Below are 17865 nucleotides of genomic sequence, written 5' to 3'. Positions count from 1 at the left end.
GAGTTACAGTAGTTTTTGCCTTGATTTGCTCACAGATGTCTTCTGCATTGTCCTCTGTTTACATTTTAAAAATCTGATTCATTTACAGCATTTAATTGAAACATGCTTTTTTGTAGCTCAGCAATAAAACAAACAAACAAAAAAGGTTATGTGGAATTAGAAAAGACAATCTCTTTTGAAGGCATTCGCCTCTCCATCATTCTCACTCTTTCTTCATATGGGATGGTGGGCCAAATCAAAGGTTACAATGGGCCAGCTTTGGCCCACGGGCCCTACATTGGACATATGTTCTCCACACTATTACAGTGTTGGTTTATATATCATTATTGAGTTTCTGTGCCTCAATGCTGTTAAATTCCACAGAAAACCCTTGTTAATTTGTATCAGTTCAATTGTGTTGTATTTTATGCAAATACTCCTCTACAAAGTAACACCAATCAATATAAAATCACTAATTATTTCATCTAGAGATATAAATCATCTTGCAAAATGATATTCAGATCGCAATATATATATATTAATATATATATATTCTGTTTAGTAAAAAGACCTTGGTGACACGGTGACTGCACTGTCGCCTCACAGCAACAAGGTCGCTGGTTCGAGTCCCGGCTGGGTCAGTTGGCATTTCTATGTGGAATTTGCATGTATTTCCCATGTTGGTGTTTCCCCCACAGTCCAAAGACATGCACTACAGGTGAACTGAAAATTCTAAATTGGCCAAAGTGTATAAGTGTGTGTGGGAATGAAAATGTATGTATGTTTCCCAGTACTGGGTTGAATCAGTTAGGTAAAACATATGCTGGATAGGTTGGCGGTTCATTCCACTGTGGTGACCCCTGATGAATAACAGAGGGCCAAAAGAGAATGAATGAATGAAAAAATTAGATTAAAAATGTGATTATGTGGTGTTCCTTTAAACTCTCCTGAAATGTTCACACAGTCACAGGCCTTAAAAACTTTCCCTCCATTATGGAAGTGTGGCTCTCGGCAGGCCCAGATTGGCTAATCAGGAGGACGCTGAGAATTCCCGGTGGGCTGGTCTGTTTATTGGCCGCGAGGGCTGGTGTCCCTTGCTGCTTGCAGCAATCGCACTTTATTTATCTATTTATTTATTTGACCACAGCCTCACTCTTTTATTCATTATTTTGCCGCAGCCCCACTCATTTTATTTTCTCGCAGCCCCATGAGCAAAATGCAGCCTGCAGGTCATTCTACCCCAAACAGCGGCACCTTGGTGAAAATAAGAATTTTAATAATATATATTAATGCAGTTGTTCTCAAACTTTGGTACGTGTACAACTAGTGGTACGCGGGCTTCCCTCTAGTGGTATGCGGAGGAATGAAATATGTCATGTACATGCTACGTATATTTCAAAATTTATCAAAGATGATGTATATAATATGCCATATATGACATATAGCCTATATTTCTGAGGTAATCTGCCACGGTTTTTTAACTGTGCAGAGTTGTAGCTGCTTTACTGGGCCTACTACGCTACTGTATTTCAATACTGCTCATTTTGGTGGTACTTGGAGAGACAATTTTTTTCTAAGGTGGTAGTTGATGAAAAAAGTTTGAGAACCACTGTATTAATGAATATTACACCTGCTCAATAAAAATTAGATGATTCACTACATTAATAAATCTGTTATTTCAGGCGCACCATATAACAGCGCCATTGTGGTCAGCAGTTCGAACCTCACCTGAATAATTTTTCGTTTTTGTGTGTGTTAAGACATACAACACTGTTTGGGTTACTTATGTAGGTGTAAATATTTTATTTTTAGTTTTTGTGCGATCACCGTTACAAAGGACTGGATATCCATAAAGAATTTAGCACAGAATATATATTCAGATATAGGAAAGGACATTTTGATGTTTTTAAAGAATAGTGTTGGAGATTTAGCCACCTTTTAATGTTCTCACATTTATGAAAAACATTTGAAGTTGGATGTTTCCTTGAGGAAGACGTGATCATGTCATTAGAAACTGAATTGGAAATTACGCTATTTTAATATATGTGTCGTGAACTGAGGTGAGCCGGTCTGAGGCTGGAAACTCCAGGGCTGAAAAGGAGTCCCACTCCGGCCCTGGCTCCTGGTCAACACGGAGTCTTCATTGTATAAATAATTAATTACAATTAATATTGGTTTATACAGTTAAAGTCAAAATTATTACCCCCCCCTTTGATTATTTTTTTTTTTAATATTTCCCAAATGATGTTTAACAGAGCAAGGAAATTTTCACAGTATGTCTGATAATATTTTTTCTTCTGGAGAAAGTCTTATTTGTTATATTTTGGCTAGAACAAAAGCACTTTTTAATTTTTTAAACACCATTTTAAGGGCAAAATTATTAGCCTCTTTAAGCTATTTTTTTCCGACTGTCTACAAAACAAACCATCGTTATTCAATAACGTGTCTAATTACCCTAACCTGCCTAGTTCACCTAATTAACCTAGTTAAGCTTTTAAATGTCACTTTAAGCTGTATAGAAGTGTCTTGAAAAATATCTAGTCAAATAATATTTGCTGTCATCATGACAAAGATAAAATAAATCAGTTATTAGAGATGAGTTATTAAAACTATTATGTTTAGAAATGTGTTGAAAAAATCTGCTCTCCATTAAACAGAAATTGGGGGAAAAATAAACAGGGGGGGCTAATAATTCTGACCTAAATTATATATCTCTATAATTACTTGAATAGGCTAATTTTACAAATCGGCTCATATTAAAAATCCTCAAATTTAACCATTTTTAAAAATCCATTCAGCCAATCTACAGGTCTGAAGCATAAATCATTGAATTGAATTAGACCATTAGCATCTGGCTTTAAAATCTCACTTTAAAATTAACAAAGACTTTCAGTAATTTTCCAATTACAGTCACAAAATATGAATTAAGAGAGAAATGTGATTAAAAACAGATTTAATTAATGAAAAACCACAGATTATAATCAAAATATTCCACAATATAAGCTCAATCTTTCTTACTTAATTCTCCCAAAGCTAAATCCTATGCTATCCATACTTAAATGCTGATGAATAGGACGAAGTGAGATACTTGAAAAAAATAAATAAATCACTAAATCAGAGATTTAGAAATGATAAAAGTCTCTAAAGGCAAAGTTCAGCAATACAAAATACACTGAAAAAAGTGTTGCATGAAAAACTGTTGCAAACAATTTATTTGTGTTGAATTAAAACAAATGAGGTTTAATAATGTTCAACTTGTTTAAATTCAACACAAATAAATTGTTTGCAACCACTTAACGTAAAAAACATTTAGTAAATCCAAGGAATCATCTCTGAATATTTTTTTTCAGTGTACAGTGTAATCACATTGGTACAGTATGGTTAGTAGGGCTGCACAATACATCGTTTCAGCATCGATATCTCAATGTGTGTGTCGGAGATAGTCACATCGCAGGATATGCAATGTTAGGTTGGTATTATAGTCGATCAACTATTGAGAATACATGATTTGTGGATTCATGGCATTGTATAACCAAAACAGATTGAAAGCTTATCATTTGCATGCCTTTTAAAGGCATTTCAAAAGAGTGCAAAGCGTTTGGGCACAACTTTTCTTTGCTCTATTGTAATTATTCTTGCAATTTACAATTTTTTTTTTATTTATGATTTACATTTACACCTCAAAAAATCAACCCAACCAATCTAAATAATTTTTTTTGTTTTTACAAACGAAGCAATTCAAGCCATCAGGGGAAATTGTATTCATATCGCAATACAGTATGTATAGCAGCAAAACAAAATATTGCAATGTCAGATTTTTCCAATATCATGCTGCCCTAACGGTTAGTTTTGTACTAACATGATACTCTAAAGCAGGGGTTTTCAAAGTGTGAGGCGCGCCTCCCCTGGGGGGCGCCAGAGCATGTCAGGGGAGGCGCGGCAAAAAATATTATATAATAAAAATATAATTATTAAGTTTCATTATTATATGTATTTTAAAATATTTTTTAAACGTTTTAATTAAACAAAGCTAAAAAAAAAATAATACGTCAAAAATAAGAAAACCTTTTTTAACAAGAAGGCCATAGCTGTGAATTCGCTTCTGTTTGGCAAGCCCGCCAATACAGGTATGCCTGCTAATACAATGGATCGGTTTCTGAGACCCCCCGATTCAAAGCCTTCAAGTTTAGTGCTTAAACCCAAAAGACGACTATATGATGATCAGTATTTGAGTTTAGGATTTACGTGGACAGGACCAGCTGATGAACCACGACCTTTATGTGTGGTTTGTCAAGATATTTTGGCTAATGACAGCATGAGACCCGCTAAACTTTGGCGACACCTTGAAACCAAGCATGATGAGGTAGCAGGAAAACCTCCAGAATTTTTGTGTGTGTGTGTGTGCGCACGTGTGTGCGTGGGTATTTGGGAGAAGGGGGGCGCCAATGGATAAGTTGTGTCAAAAGGGAGGCCCACTATCTTAGACTTTGAAAAACCCTGCTCTAAAGTGTATATATTCATAAATAAAACTGCATTACTGTGATGAAAAGTGTAATTGAGCAATTTTTAGCTTTTCAGTGAAACTTCTAATGCACTTTTAAATGACGTTATGTAGTTTAAAACTTGGCTCCAATCCAAAGGTTAATCTCATGCACTTTGGAGAAACAATTACAGACTAGTTTAAATTGCATTTAGGTCTTAGTCCCTAATAGGCACTTTAATCCAACATTAAAAGACATTCAAGAGTATAATTTCCGAGCAAAGTTAGTTTAAAATCCTTTCATCAGCATTAAACTGAGACCAAACCCGTCTTTCTCCTTCAGGAGTCTTATTATTAAGACATTTCAATAAATAAAAGAATCTGATTTACATAAAATCAAACAAATCATTTCATCACAGTCCAGATTATTAAAAAATGACATATTTTACAATCCCTTATTAGGTTTTAATTCTACTTGTGAGCTATGTGTGAGCATAAAAGTCATCCCTTTCATAGCCATCATATATTGTTCACTGTATATCATTACTAATAAAAAAAAAAAAATCAAACCTTGCCACATAACACAGCATGATTTCAGGAGTGCATCTGAGCATAAAAACAGCATCTACATAAGAAATGAAACACAAAACAACATACTTACATTCACAGAATGCATGACCATATCTGATGCTATACAAACAAGCGGCGTGAAGGGCGAAAATAAACCGAAAATCTGAGCATGCAGAGCAGCGTTCCCGGCATCATCCGAGCGCTCGACTGCTATGGGAACACAAGTTTACATGGGTCAGATCACTAATCGGAGTCTTGGGCTGCTAAGGATAGAACGCAAAGCTTCTTTAATCATCTAGAGATTTCACTGAAGTCTACAGGAGCGTCAGACACATGACAGTGACACCGGGATTGCATAAACAGAGAAGCGCAAGCTGCGGGACTGTCTACTTTCTGACCCCCGATGGCAGGCTTAGTTTGTGTTTATTCTGCAAACATGACATTTAGACAATGATGCACCAAACGCTGAGATTGAAAATACGTTTTCAGCTCTCTAGCGCTTATATCTGCCCACCAGTGTTGGAAAGAGTACTCAAAAATCATACTAATTAAAAGTAACATTACTTGCCCAAAAATGTAGAACGAGTAGTGAAGTGTGAGTCAAAAGTAGTGAATAGTGAGTATTACAGAATAGTGAGTATTACAATGTCACAGGTTGAAACGTTGCATGGTATTTGTGTGTGAAAACGTAACATTCTGTAGGGAATTCATTAAGACCATTTGGTGATTTCAGTCCTCATCCATCTTCATCAACATCATCCTCATCTAAAGAGTCTCTCGGCCATTGCATGCACATTTGTTGATTTTGCTAGCGCACATTATAGTTCATTAGGCGAACAATTAATCCGTGCAAGTTAGTCTACTTAAAAACGTTTTATAGTAATCTTCAATAACAGTCTGAGCATCTGCTTCTGCATTTAGGGTGGGCGGTCCTTCTCTGATGATGTCAGTTTGAAAGGTTCAGTCACTATATTCTAAGCCAGGGGTTCCCAAACTTTTCAGGCCGCGACCCCCAAAATGACAATGCCAGTGACTCGTGACTCCCAATATCCTCTGAGGTGGTTATAAATACAGAAACCTTGCATGCAATGGCGCACACACACACCAATGAACCCAAGTCTATTCTTCTTTTAATTTTTTTTTTATGTATGAGAGCTGTAAATGGGCCACAAAGTTTAACCAGGTGTTATGAAATCTGCTGCATCTGACGCTATTGCTGTGTCTTTAATACAATGCAATTACTCCAGGGGTTGCAATCCAATAGAAGTAGTAACTATAAGCTACTATAGTAACTATATATGGTATAAAATACTATTTTTTTTCTCTTCAGAAGGTTATGGATAAAATATGGTAATTCTTATGGTTTAATAAAAATAAATAGATTTTTGGAAACCACCAGGCCACCCCCCTTCATTGTCCCGCGACCCCTCGGGGGGTCCCGACCCCCACTTTGAGAACCATTGTTCTAAGCCACACCCCTCTTACCGTTAGTTTGCTATAAGGGAATGATGCTCAAAAGGAAAGCCACGCCCCCTACTCAATATTCAGTTTACATGGAGGTACAGCAACATGTTGCTCATCCATCATTATGATTTCTGCAGGAGTCGCATATACTGTTGAAATCAGAATTTACATACACTCTAAAAAAAGGAACAAACATTTTTTTAAATGTTTAATGGTGAATCATACTAAACATTTACTATTTTAGGTCTGTTTGGATTACCTTAATCATTTACATTTGCTAAATTGAATTTTTAATTAATTTTTATACCAGTGGTCACCAAACTTGTTCCGGGAGGGCCGGTGTCCTGCAGATTTTAGCTCCAACCCTAATCAAATACACCTGAACAAGCTGATCAAGGCCTTACTAGGTATACTTGAAACATCCAGGCAGGTGTGTTGAGGCAAGTTGGAGCTAAACCCTGCAGGGACACTGGCCCTCCAGGACCGAGATTGGTGACCCCTGTTCTAGACAGTCAAAAGTTTACATACATTTCCTTGTTATTTATTTAGCTCTGCTTTTAAACTGTATAACTTTGGTTAAATGCTTTGGGTATCCTTCCACAAGCTTCTCACAATAGTCTAAAGGAATTTTGTCCCATTCTTCCTGACAGAATTGGTGTAACTGAGTCAGATTTGTAGGCTGTCTTGCTCGCACAAGCTTTTTCAACTCTGCCCACAAATTTTCTATAGGATTGAGATCAGGGCTTTGTGATGGCCACTCCAAAACATTCACTCTGTTGACCTCAAAGCACATTTGAACTAATTTGGCAGTATGCTTAGGGTCATGGTCTGTTTGGAAGACCCAATTGTGGCCAAGTTTTAATTTCCTGGCTGATGTCTTGAGATGCTGCTTCAGTATTTCTACATAATGTTCTTTCTTCATGAAGTCATCTATGCTGTGAAGTGGACCAGTCCCTCCTGCAGCAAAACAGCCCCACAACATGATTCTGCCACTCCCATACTTCACAGTCGGGATGGTGTTCCTAGGCTTGTAAGCTTTCCCCTTTGTCCTCCAAGTGTAACACTGGTCATTATGGTCAAACAGTTCAATCTTAGTTCCATCAGACCACAGGACATGTCTCCAATATTATTCTTTTCCCCAGTGTAATTTAACAAATTGTGTTTTTTTATTCTGGCTTGATTTGAATTTCCCATGTCACACAAGGAAGCAGTGTGTTTGAGATTTCCCTTGAATGCTATTCTACAGTTGTGCTTCTAATTAACTCAAATGTTTTCAATAAGCCAATCAGAGACTTCCAAAACCTTGACACCATCATCTGAGCTTTTTCAGAGGCAGAATAATCTTATTGTTTGTAAACTTGACTTTCAAGAAAAGTTATAACAATTTCTCAAAAAAATCTCTTTCTCATTATTCTACTATTAAGCATAACAGAAACAAATTTGATAATCCTAACTTACCTAAAAGAGAAAAGGTTTAGTCGCCTTAACATCTGACCTTTTTTTTAAATGGTCATGAAAGATGGTCAATGAAAGAAAATGTTCGGTTTTTCGGTTCGGTAATTTGCTGAATTAAGATTGTGTGTAGGGTCGAATCGAGATCGCCATTTTTTTTCCAATTAATTGTGCAGCCCTAAGGATGAAATATAACCATCATTTAATGACTATGTAAAATCGTCAATCATAATATTTTCAAGTAAATATTTTATATTACAGTACTATATTTATAAATATTAAATGCAAATATTATAATAATAAATATTATTTTTTTGTTTTCTTCCTTATATTTGGGGGTAAAATTTAATAAAAATACAAAATAACATTAAAGTATTTTAAAATTATAATAAATATATTTTTTACTATATTTCATTCAATTATTTTTCTTCAGCTTAGTCCCTTTATTCTTCAGGGGTCGCCACAGCGAAATGAACCGCCGACTTATGCAGCATATGTTTTACACAGCAAATGCCCTTCCAGCTTCAACCAAGTACTGGGAAACACCCATACACACTTATTCATACACATATACACAGCCAATTAAGTTTATTCAATTCACTTACAGTATAGCGCATGTGTTTGGACTATGATAGAAACTGGAGCAGCTGGAGGAAACCCACACCAACACGGGGAGAACATGCAAACTCCACACAGAAACGCCAACTGACCCAGCCAGGACTCAAACTGGCGACTTTCTTGCTGTGAGGCGACAGTGCTAAGCACTGAGCAACCGTGTCGCCCTCAAATAAGTATTGCATACCATAATAATATATATTATATGCAAATAATACCCTTCTAATGGATATCATTCATTTTTAATTTTCTTTCTTTATATTTGAGGCAGAAATTTAATAAAAATATTAACAATGACAAACATACAATATAGCATTAAAGTATTTAAAAATTATAATAAATATACTTTTTATTATATTTCATAATATATAAAAATAACCCATCACATGCTTCATGAAACGATTTGGCATGCATGTTAGGCCATTTAGCTGAACTATAGCATCTGTAATGACAAGAATAATTTCTAGAATAATTGATTTCATAGTGGACATTCTCTATGAGCCCTCCTTATGGATTGAGAAGTCATCTGTTCAATGAGGTGGCCCTGGTGCATCAAGCGCATTGATTTATATGCAGTTTCTAAGGTCACCTTGAGATGAAAGTGACTGTGAATCTGGCCTACAGTGAATGATTCTGAATCCTGCGGTGCCTCTGCACAACCACACAGCACCATCTGCTTTTAAAGAGCCCCTATTTTACATTATAAAAGGTCGTATTTTGGTTTTGAGTGTCTCTAACAACATTCTGATATGACTGCAAGGTCAAAAAACACGTTCATTGCTTTATAATATGCATTTATTTTTACTAGGGATGCAACAATACAGTTAGCCCATGGTTCAATACATACCTCGGTTTTTTAACACGGCTTTCGGTTCGGTGCTCATGGCTTGACACATGTGGTTTTTTTAAATTCTATAGGCAATAGTAACAGTAAGAGGTTAAGAAGAAAAAAAATAAAAACGATTTATTGCAATACTCATTTTGTTTTACATAATAGCCAAGAAAAGTACACTAGTTCTTAGAGTACTGTATAAAAAAATCAACACTGAAATCTCACAGCTGATGGTAGCCCATGTACAAACTGGGGAACACATAAAATCCTGCACTTTGAAAATAACCATACATGTGAAGTTAATAGAGATAAATTGGCCATTTCAAATACACACATATTTGTTCTTCAGTAAACATAAATAAACCACATGGTTCAACGCTAAGGATTTTTTCTACTGGCCCGATCAGACCAGTGGTTCAGATTTTTACTTGCCCTGCCAATATTTTCACTGGCCCCACTAAAAAAAAAGTTAATAGCAATTTCTAAGCCACAAATAAAACAAAAACGTGTCAAAATGTTTGTAAATCCAGAATTAAAATATTTAAAAATGTTAATAAATGTGCAATGAGCAAAATTCAAAGTGTTTTCAAACAAAAGATGGCTAAAGACCGGCCAAACTGACGGCGAACTGTTCATCACTTAATTTTTTTAGTCATGGTGTACGCTCGTATATGTCTGCTTCCAAGACGTTAGAAACAAATGTTTTCCTTTAGCATCATCATTTGATGTTACCGCCATGTTGCTGTCTCTTCCCTGTACTAATAACGTGCTCACAAAATCCAATCAGATAAGAAGAACCGAGAAGGTAGCATTTGAAGGCTTGAAAACACAAACTGTTTCTCAATTCTAAAACTGTATTTGCACACAATTGACAAATAGTCACAGGCAAATGAAACTTTAGTGACAAGGCAGCAGTGGCCCGATCGGGCCAGTAACGATCCTGTTTACTGTCCCGAGCATCTCACACGCTGGCCCCGGGCCATCGGGCAGTCCTTATTGTTGAGCCCTGAACAATCTTAATTATCTCGGTGCTGAAAAAAATGTGAGACTGTAGTCTGTAGCGCGGAACGAGTGCTTTTATAAGATGACAAAAGCCCACATTTCCCATCACCGAAAACGGCTGCAAATTTTTAGCATCTTGGAACCAGGTGTGTTTGTTTGAAAGATTCAGCAAGGTATTGCTGCTATTGGGAGGACTTTATCTCTGCTATCCTGCCTTCAGATAGGGATATTGCTGGGTGATGGCGCTGCAGATGTGCAGTCATGGTTATACGTGTAAAACAATGCTTGCACACGGTTATTTTTTGTTCACTGTTTTTTCTTTTATTGGCCTTACCAGCAAAACCGAAATGTCAACACACCGCAGATTTAAAAGACGTCAGCGCTTTCTCCTATTGATGCCTCACATCGCCGGCGCTTCCTTGTACTGTTGCCTCAGCCTCACTTCACCGCCGCTCTCAATGTTAAAGTGTGGTATGATGGTCAAGCACCCTCTAACTTTAGAGCATAGTGATTGGATATTTACTCACGGGGAGGAGTTTCCTCATCTCAGCTCATGGATTTAGAGGCATACACAGTCAGTTCGGGGAGATATAAAACGCACAAATTATTTAAACGCAAAACCGAGATTCCGCAATTCACAAACGCGTATTGAACCGTGGAGGTTGTACCGTATGGTTCAATATTATATTGAGAACAGCGGCATCCCTAATTTTTACCTAATAATCTCAACGACTCCCATTTGTTTCGTTCAGCGATTCATTTGTTCCCAAACTCTTTCTTAGCGCAAACCTAATCTGCGCTGATCGGTCTGATGACCCAGTCTGTTGTGATTGCTTGACTGGGTTCAGCGCGAGACAGAGAGAAACGCCCACCACGGCTATAAGGAAGAACAGAGTATGTGAGAGTCCAATGCAGTTAAACACCAGCATATTACTCTACTCTTAACCCTAACCCCAAGCAATAACACTGACACACATTCAGTATTAATCCACACAGAGGCAAAAGTTGAACTAATTGAAAATTGGCAGCGCCATGCATTTATAGGAACAGCTGATGGTGGCCATAACAAAGACAAACAGCTGAGGATCGCGAGTTCAGAAATGCATTTAAATGAATAAAGGAAGAAGCACGCGTCAAGTTTTTAACATGCTTTTTACGTTATATGTGAATAGCCCCAGATTTACCAGTACAAGCACTGATCTATAACAGATGCGTGATTACAAGGAGCGCAGAGCGATTACAAGTTACAACACACTATTAAATACATATTTCGCAAACTACAGAAAACGAGGCAACTATTTTAATCACACTTACATGTCATGATCCTGAGGAGGAAGAAACTGGTCTATATAAACTGACAAAGTCCCTGTCAAAGACTGACATAGTCCCATACATAACATTCTCTGCTGCTCCTTCCTTTAGTTGTAAACAAACGGCGAATCCCGTGTTGCAGAGTAGGTTATTGTATCAAAAAAATCAGAAAAATGACAGGAACAAACACAGCACATGGTTGGCTATACAGTGGTATTATTGTGAAAATGAACTTTAAAGGGCACATAGTTTACCCCTTTTTTCATATTTATTATAAGTCTTTTGTGTCCCCAGAATGTGTCTGTAAAGTTTCAGCTCAAAACACCCATCAGAGTATTTATTAGAGCTGTTTGAAATGTCTGTATTTTAGCTGGGAAAAGGTTGTTGCTGTTTTTTTGCACTGGGCCTTTAAGGCTTGTCACTCACACACACACATAGCACAGACACGTAGCGCGACACACACACACACACACACATAGCGTAGACAGACACACACATACATAGCGCAGACACACACACACCACACACAGAGACAGTGACCGTACGTTCACACCGAAAGCGGTGAGAGCGTCAAAGTAGCCGGAAGTCATTCATTTTCAATGAGAGCCGGCGGCGATAGGCGGCGATAAGCGGCGAGGAGCAACGCGGCGCGTCTTCGCCGGCGTGAGCGTCGAGGAGAGTTGAAATGAAGTCAACTTTATGGTAATGAGCTATGACGCGGTTTGGCGGCAAGCAATCAGAATGAAGACGTCCATCGCTTGATAGCAGTTCAGGGAACACAGACCTGTGAACTTTGGTTCTGACCACAGTTGTTCCCAAGGGTTTGATTATTGCGGTCGCCGGATTTCCAATTATTTACAATTTTTTCCCTACAGGAACATACATTAAATAAGTTACTGGCGAGTTACTGATGTTCATTAATGCTATATAAATTTATCTTGAAAAAGCGGGAATCTCACGCGATGTGACAGTACAAAACAGTACTGCTGCTTCAGGATATTTCAGACAAATGGACACATATTGGATAAATAGAGCAAAGCCACACCACACGCAACTTGATCTTCCATTGTTGTATGAATTTGATAAGAAGTGCGCAACATTTTCACGCTAGAAAACGTTTTATGCAGGAATGTAACTGATATGCTGCAATGGCTCCTTTAAATATGAGAACAATGTTGCGAGTTTTGACTTTCGGTGTGAACGTACAGTGAGAGAGACGCGGCTGTGCTGATGAAGTGAATCTGAAGTTAATGGCTGTACTTCATTACACACGTGCACACGTTTTAAAACATGTTAAACTTGTAAAACTCACTCTTGATCACGTCTGATGATGATTGATGATTTTAGCAAACTGAAACAAACCTTTTATTCCCGGTTACTTTGCGCTCGTCCTGTCTATGCAATAGTATGGAGTAGGGATGTAACGGTATTGTAAATACCGTCATACCGCAATATTAATTTTTTTCGATATTACCGTTGTTGCATGACTCGGTAAAACTATAGGTCTTCTGAGAAAATTTGCTCAGGCGAATGAAGCAAACGGGAGGTACCGGAAACTACAATTCCCATCAGCCCAGGCTTGGCCATAATCCCTTGCGGTCTGTTGTCGCTACAGATCCAGTAATGCGGAAATGGAGTGTGCTGCTAGAAGCGGGGATCAAAAAGAGCTGGAAAACCCTAAAGCGGGTGTTGTCGCCGCGCGCGTACTGAATAGCGGTGTTGTCGCGCGAGTTCTTATCAGCTGTGTTGTCGCGCGCGTACTGAATAGCGGTGTTGTTGCGCGAGTTCTTATCAGCTGTGTTGTCGCGCGCGTACTGTAAAGTAAATGTAAATGACTAATTTGTATGTCATTGACACTTTTGGCACTTTTTTGGAATATTTTCATAAGTTTTGTTTTTCCTGTAAATGATTCAATAAATACCGTATCGTGACATTCATACCGAGGTATTACCGTACCGTGAAATTCTGATACCGTTACATCCCTAGTATGGAGACATGTTTATGCGCGCAGCTGTCAATCAATATTGGTGGGCGGGGGGACCGCACTCCTACGTAAAGTTGCGGTCGATCTGAAAACCGCTCCAATTAGTCCATCGTTTTTATGTTGTTAAATTAAAAAAAAAGGACTGGGTGTGTTTATATCACCCCAATATGACAGTATATACACTATACTTATACACATGTATGTCCGAACAGCTTTAAAAGTAGATTTTTCACCATAGGTGCCCTTTAACACTTTATTCTACGCAGCTGAATCTTCATCTGTCAGTGATCGTCATTTTCGTGTCATGATCAGTCCTGTGATCCCCCGCGCTACGCTAGTGTCTAAAGGGAAAGCGTGTTCACATTTTACCGGATCTGGAACCACATATTTGGAGATGTACCGTATTGACATTAATGCGATCAAACAAAAGATCCAAACCCGACTCGATTCATTCATTCGACTCTGAGTCGACTTTCGTTAAAGAATCAATAGTTTTAAACATGGGGCACTTTCGGATTTAAACCTCAGCTGGATGTTTTCATTCAATTAGAGCTGTTACACATTGCTTACAGTATTTTTAAAAACCCATAATAGAGGCTCTTAAAATAAATAATCTTACACCAACATTCAGTTTCAGTGTAACAAATGTATCTATTAAAAAGAAATTACAATTGTTCTGACCTTTTTTAAATTCAGGTAATAAATATAGTTTGAATAAATAAATAAAACATTACTATTGCTAGGATGCTCAGGGTGGGTTGTTGCAGTGTTCTTGGTGGTTGTTAAGAATTTATTGGGTGTTCTAAGTGATTAGCAGGTCATTCATAGTGTGTTCTAGGTGGTTGCTAGGGTATTACAAGGATGTTCAGAAGGGTTGTTACAGTGTTCTAGTTGGTTGTTAAGGAATTCATTGGGTGTTCTAGACCGTTAGCAAGGCATTCAAAGGGTGTTCTAGTTGCTAGGGTATTTCTAAGTTGCTCAGAGCGGTTGTTGCAGTGTTCTAGGTGGTTGTTAAGGAATTCATTTGGTGTTCTAGACAGTTTGCAAGGCAATTAAGAGTGTTCTAGGTAGTTGCTAGGGTATTTCTAAGATGCTTGGAGGGGTTGTTGCAGTGTTCTGGGTGGTTGTTGAGGAATTTATTGGGTGTTCTAAGTGATTAGCAGGTCATTCATAGTGTGTTCTAGGTGGTTGCTAGGGTATTACTAGTATGTTCAGAGGGGTTGTTGCAGTGTTCTCGGTGGTTGTTAAGGAATTCATTGGTTGTTCTAGACAGTTAGCAGAGCATTCAAAGGGTGTTCTAGTCGCTAGGGTATGTCTAAGATGCTCAGAGTGGTTGTTACAGTGTTCTAGGTGGTTGTTAAGGAGTTCATTGGGTGTTCTAGACAGTTAGCAGGGCATTCATAATGTGTTCTTGGTAGTTGCTAGGGTATTACTAAGATGCTCAGAGGGGTTGTTACAGTGTTCTAGGTGGTTGTTAAGGAATTCCTTGGGTGTTGTAAGTGATTAGCAGGTCATTCATAGGTGGTTGCTAGGGTATTACTAGGATTTTCAGAGAGGTTGTTACAGTGTTCTAAGTGGTTGTTAAGGAATTCGTTGGTTGTTCTAGACAGTTAGCAGGTCATTCATAGTGTGTTGTGGGTGGTTGCTAGGGTATTACTAGTATGTTCAGCTAGGTTGTTACAGTGTTCTAGGTGGTTGTTAAGAAATTCATTGGGTGTAGACAGTTAGCAGGGCATTCATAGGGTGTTCTAGGTGGTTGCTAGGGTATTACTAAGATGCTCAGAGGGGTTGTTCAAGGTGGTTGTTAAGGAATTCATTGGGTGTTCTAGACAGTTAGCAGTGCATTTGGGCGTTCTAGGTAGTTGCTAGGTTATTACTAAGATGCTCAGGGGGGTTGTTGCAGTTCTAGGTGATTGTTAAGGAATTCATCGGGTGTTCTAGACAGTTAGCAGGGCATTCATAGGGTGTTCTAGGTGGTTGCTAGGGTATTTCTAAGATGCTCAGAGGGGTTGTTACAGTGTTCTAGGTGGTTGCTAAGGAATTCATTGGGTGTTCTAGACAATTAGCAGGGCATTCATAGGGTGTTCTGGGTAGTTGCTAGGGTATTACTAAGATGCTCAGAGGGGTTGTTGCAGTGTTCTTAGTGGTTGTTAAGCAATTCATTGGATGTTCTAAGTGATTAGCAGGTCATTCATAGTGTGTTTTATGTGGTTACTAGTGTGTTACTGGGATGTTCCGAGGGGTTGTTACAGTGTTTCAGGTGGTTTCTAAGCTATTCATTAGGTGCTCTTGTTGGTTGCTAGGGTATTACTGTGATGCTCTGAGTAAATCTTATGGTGTTCTGGGTGGTTGTGAAAGTATTTGTATGCTGCACCCTAATCTGCATATGACCCATCCTAATTAGCATTCATAAATAGAATCAGTACGTCCCAAATCAAAATTTGTCCAAATGAGTATTCCACAGTTACCCAGATGGTCTACTGTTTATGAATAGTATCTCATTTAAATTTAACGCGACAGTTACCAAAACAGCACAATTAGGATCAAATCGTAAAAGGGGCATTTTATTTTGGGCTGAAACTTACACATACACACTCTAGGGACATCGGATACTTATTTTAAATCTAGTAAAACGAGCCATAATAGGTCCCCTTATTAGTAGTTTTAGGTGTATTCAAATGTTTTCTACACTATGTGGTCACTCCAGTATTGCTAGTGGCTTCTGAGTGGTTGCAAGTGTGTTTATTATGGTGCTCTGGGAGGTTTTCAAATTTACAAAAGTATATGAAATAGTCAAGTCATTAAGAAGGAAACTGTAGTGTAACCGGACACAAGTGACTGCTAGTACTGCCAAAGCACAGGCTTACTGTAATCTCAGGAAAAGACATCAGCACATCCTCTGTACTCTTAAGTGACCCACTATTACCCCCAACCTGAACGAACAATAATCCAGAAGTTTAGATGTTCTGTGTTTAATTGCAGCACCGCTACTGTTTTATTCCAATGATTCTTGCAGTGATACACCGAGCACAAAGCCCATTTAATTAGAGCTAATTAATTACTAAACCCCTCGGAGACGTGTGCATATATTTGACGCTAATTATAACTCTCTGAAGGTTGAATTAACGCTTGAAAGTGCTACACATGATTTGCACAATTAGTAACCGAGAACTTGGCAGCCCGTTGGGAGAAACCTGCAATACAACGCTGTCAGATTACTGAATGTTTAAGACACATGGGATATGTGTGAGATGAGGGAGGAGACATGAGGCAGATTTACTACGTAGGTCTACAACACAAATCTACATCTGTTCGGGATCATTTAAATCACTGGAAAAGTAATTAAACAGTGTTAAATGATTTCTAAAATTTCCAAGCCTTCAGTAAACAGGTTCGTTAACAATGTACTTGAAATTATGATTATAAAGCATTGATATTATGATTTTTATTAACCAGTTAAACTCTGCTGTAATTTTGGGATTTCCGCCTGGATGTTGCCTACCCAAATTTAAAAGCTTCCCAAATCCACATGCAGAGGTGTAAATGCAAAAATTTGGTATCAGTTTGAAGAAAACCCTTTGAATTTTCATAAAACACTATTGAAAGCGTTTAAAATATCTGTATTTGTTATCTGTGTTTTAATAAACACCTAAAAAAAGAGGCGCTTTTTGTATTTTTTTTATAAACTTAAATTTGAAAGAGTACCTTTTAGGTTCTGTGTGATCTAGCGCAGGGGTTCCCAAACTTTTCAGGCCGCGACCCCCAAATTGACAATGCCAGTGACTCGTGACCCCCAATATTCTCTGAGGTAGTGGTTATGAATACAGAAACCTTGTATGCAATGACGCACACACACCAATAGACCCAAGTCTATTCTTTGTTTTTTTTTTATGTATGTCAGTGCTGTAAATGGGCTAGAAAGTTTAACCTGGTGTTATAAAATCAATCTGCTGCATCTGAAAGCATTGCTATGCCTGTAGTATAATGTAATTACCCGAGAAGTCGCAATCCAATAGAACTATTAACTATAAGCTACTATAGTAACTATATAGTTTATAGTAACTATAAACGACTATTTTTTCTCTTTAGTAGGTTATTGATAAAATACAGTAAGTCTTAAGGTTTAATAAAAATTTATTGATTTTTGAAAATCACCAGGCGACCCCCCTTCATTGT

General features: G+C 37.9%; 1 protein-coding gene and 1 long non-coding RNA gene across 4 annotated transcripts in view; one reads left to right on the top strand and one right to left on the bottom strand.

The window, feature by feature from the left end:
- LOC141378508 (uncharacterized) overlaps positions 1–17865 on the top strand; it is an 842893-nt gene that overhangs the window by 192779 nt on the left and 632249 nt on the right. The gene's annotated exons all lie outside the window — the stretch shown is intronic.
- The window catches only part of rp1l1a (rp1 like 1a), a 56537-nt gene that overhangs the window by 26675 nt on the left and 11997 nt on the right, over positions 1–17865 (bottom strand). The window contains exon 1 of one of the 3 annotated variants that reach the window (XM_087289688.1): positions 5121–5431. The exons of the other annotated variants lie outside the window; for them this stretch is intronic. The gene's annotated coding sequence lies outside the window, so the exon portion shown is untranslated. Of the gene's footprint in view, positions 1–5120; positions 5432–17865 lie in introns of those variants that run through there. 3 annotated transcript variants of the gene reach the window in all.

This window comes from Danio rerio, chromosome 17 (genome assembly GCF_052040795.2).
Source record: "Danio rerio strain M-AB ecotype USA chromosome 17, GRCz13ab, whole genome shotgun sequence".
In the NCBI taxonomy this organism is placed as follows: Eukaryota; Metazoa; Chordata; class Actinopteri; order Cypriniformes; family Danionidae; genus Danio; species Danio rerio.
Note: the sequence above shows the minus strand (reverse complement) of the source record. Positions and strands in the feature narration are given on the sequence as shown.